The 2,872-nt window shown below is 41.6% G+C and overlaps 1 long non-coding RNA gene across 1 annotated transcript; it reads left to right on the forward strand.

Moving 5' to 3' along the window:
• Positions 1–251: 251 nt before the first annotated feature.
• LOC149982681 (uncharacterized) lies at positions 252–1,059 on the forward strand. The gene is made up of 3 exons (XR_016497454.1): positions 252–340; positions 689–772; positions 923–1,059. It is a non-coding gene; the product is annotated as an uncharacterized LOC149982681 (long non-coding RNA).
• Positions 1,060–2,872: the final 1,813 nt, after the last annotated feature.

Below are 2,872 nucleotides of genomic sequence, written 5' to 3' on the forward strand. Positions count from 1 at the left end.
CAGACACAGAGAGGGGGAGAGGAAGAAAGGATGAAAGTGAGAGGGAAACAGAAACAGACAGGAGAGTGATTTTCACTAAAGAGAAGGAGGTCGTGCTATCCAGATGCATGCTGGATATTTTGGAGTGAAGCGCATAATTGCCTAAATCAACCTATGCTTCTTCTGGCATGGGATTGTCAAAGATTTGGACAGCTGGCCAAGTGAAATAACCTTTTGTCTATCAATCCCATTCTATCTGTCACCTTGTGCTTAAAGGTGCCTGTCTAGCTTGCCAGAAGAGGGAGAGGATGAGGGCTGCGGCGCCGGAGTTGAAGCCCATCAGTTGTTTCAACATGGCACGGTAAGTGTCACAATTCACATTTTACCCTGATAAGTTGTTTTATAATGGTTACTTTATTTGACCACAGCAGAGTTCAATAGAGAGTGTGTGTGTGTGTGTCTCAGTATCCTTACAAATATGAAAATCTGCCACAGATACGGGAAGAATAAAGTAATCTTCTCTCTAATAGTTTAAATGTTAGGGGTGGACCTCATTGAAACCTTCACAAAATCCAGCTGGTCACACACCAGACACCAGGAAACAGCTGGTGTCTGACGGCGACCAATCACTTTACCAAGTGGGTGGAGGCATTACCCATTAAGGTCAGTGAAGGAAGGACGTCTAAATTCCCTTCTGTAACCCATCAAGGACAAGACTGGCGAGGCAACCTCCAACACCAACGGTTCTCCTGAGGTCATCTTGTGTGACCAAGGTCATGAACTCTGGAACAAGGTAAGGATTTTCTAGGTTATATTCTGTCACCAAAATGTTAGTTTTTTCAGTTTATTACTTTTTTAGTTTATTTTTTTTATGGAACATAATGAAGCATATTTCAATATCTTACATTGTCAATAGACATCCCTTTCGTATCTCCTCCTCCAGGTTTGGATGGACGGACCAACCAGACCCTCAAGAATGCCACGGGCAAGGTACCAGGAACGGTGGTAGGACAACCTGAAGGTATTTATCTTTGCAAACAACATCTTCCAGGCCTCTACCGAGTACTCACTCTATCGCCTTCTGTACGGACGGGAGCCGCAGCTGTTGACTGAGGTAAACAATGCAATTGTATATACACTTATCGCATACACTGTAGTCTTTCAGATGTGTGATTGACTTAGTATTGTTGTTTGTCTATTGCTATTTTTGTACTATTTTTGTGCTATTTTCTATTAATGTACTTTCAGATCACTGAAACCCTCCCTGATGTGGTGGAAGTTGTCGAAACTTATCAGAACGCCTTCGAGGACCACCTTCAGGCACGGACTGAGAAGGATGTAGAGGCTTTTACCCAGGTCAAAATGATTTCCCGCTGTTCATTTATTTTCTGTCCCTCCAAGAGATATATAAGATATTAATTTGATATATAATTGCATTTATTTCTGTTATCAATCAAGGTGAGACTGAACATGGACAAGGTGCAGGAGAAACAGAAGGGGAGCAACTTGAGGAGAATCAAGAAGGGGACCAAGTGCTTCGACATCCGGACGTGGGAAACCTCGCTGCTTTTTCGTTCCTAGCTGGAGTCACCATCCATTAAGGTGAATATAAACATCTCAGATAATAACTATTTGCATTTGCACACAACAAAATCTGAAGTTAGTTTTATTTGACCTAACACTGACATTTTTCTCTTTATGCCTCCTAGGGTTACCTCGGTGGAAGCCAACAATCTTCTCCAGTTGGTGCATTTGGACGGCCGACCACTGAAAGTCTTGACGCCCTACACTTCGGTCAAGTCCATGAGAAAAAGTATGTTAAAGAAGAAAATCAGCAAACACGTTTGGTGTTCGCCAAAAGGCATGTGGGAGACTCCCCACACATATGGAAGAATGTACTCTGGTTAAATGAGACTAAAATGTAGCTTTTTGGCCATCAAGGAAAACGCTATGTCTGGCGCAAACCCAACACCTCTCATCACCCCAATAATTCCATACCCACAGTTAAGCATGGTGGTGGCAGCATCATCATGCTGTGGGGATGTTTTTCGTTGGCAGGGACTGGGCACTGGTCAGAATTAAAGGAATTGATGTATGGCGCTAAATACAGGGTCATTCTTGAGGGAAACCTGTTTCAGTCTTCCAGAGATTTGAGACTGGGACGGAGGTTCACCTTCCAGCAGGACAATAACCCTAAGCATGCTTCTACAACACTCAAGTGGTTTACGGGGAAACATTGAAATGTCTTGGAATGGCCTAGTCAAAGCCCAGACCTCAATCCAATTGAAAATATGTGGTATGACTTAAAGATTGCTGTTCACCAGCTCTCAGTTAAACTAGTGGAGTTTAAAGACGTGTTGAACTCAGGCCCAGTTTAACTAGTGAAGCTTAAAGAAGTGTGGCTTTTCCTTCCTCAGCTTTATCGATTTGTGTGGACTAACTTTGTGAGAGAACTTGTCTGTTAAACTATTTGAAAGGAAACTATTGATTACAAAAGTAGTGCATACATCTTTCTCTGACTAAAACCAACAATAACCATGGCAACCATTGGTAAAGCCCTTTGCTGTAGATTTTTTCTTGTATTTGCTTCAAAAACAAGCTCTGAGAAAAACAGATCCATGATGAATAACGTTTCACACTGGAAGTCAGATGGGAAATCACATACAGTAGGCCTACATATAGTCTCATTAAAATAAAGATTCATTAAATTCAGTAAAAATCAAAAACACATTACATTACTTATTTCACTAAATACTCCAATGACAGTCTTTCAGTCAGTTAAAATTCCTCAAAAAACATTGTATTTCACTATAAGGTCTAGTCTAGTCCATGCCTCAGATCCAGCCAGACATGAAGTGAAGCCCTTTGTCAAAATGAAACTCTTTGAAGTGGC

This window comes from Oncorhynchus mykiss, chromosome 7, assembly GCF_057628025.1.
Source record: "Oncorhynchus mykiss isolate SJ-2025 chromosome 7, ASM5762802v1, whole genome shotgun sequence".
NCBI classification, from domain to species: Eukaryota; Metazoa; Chordata; class Actinopteri; order Salmoniformes; family Salmonidae; genus Oncorhynchus; species Oncorhynchus mykiss.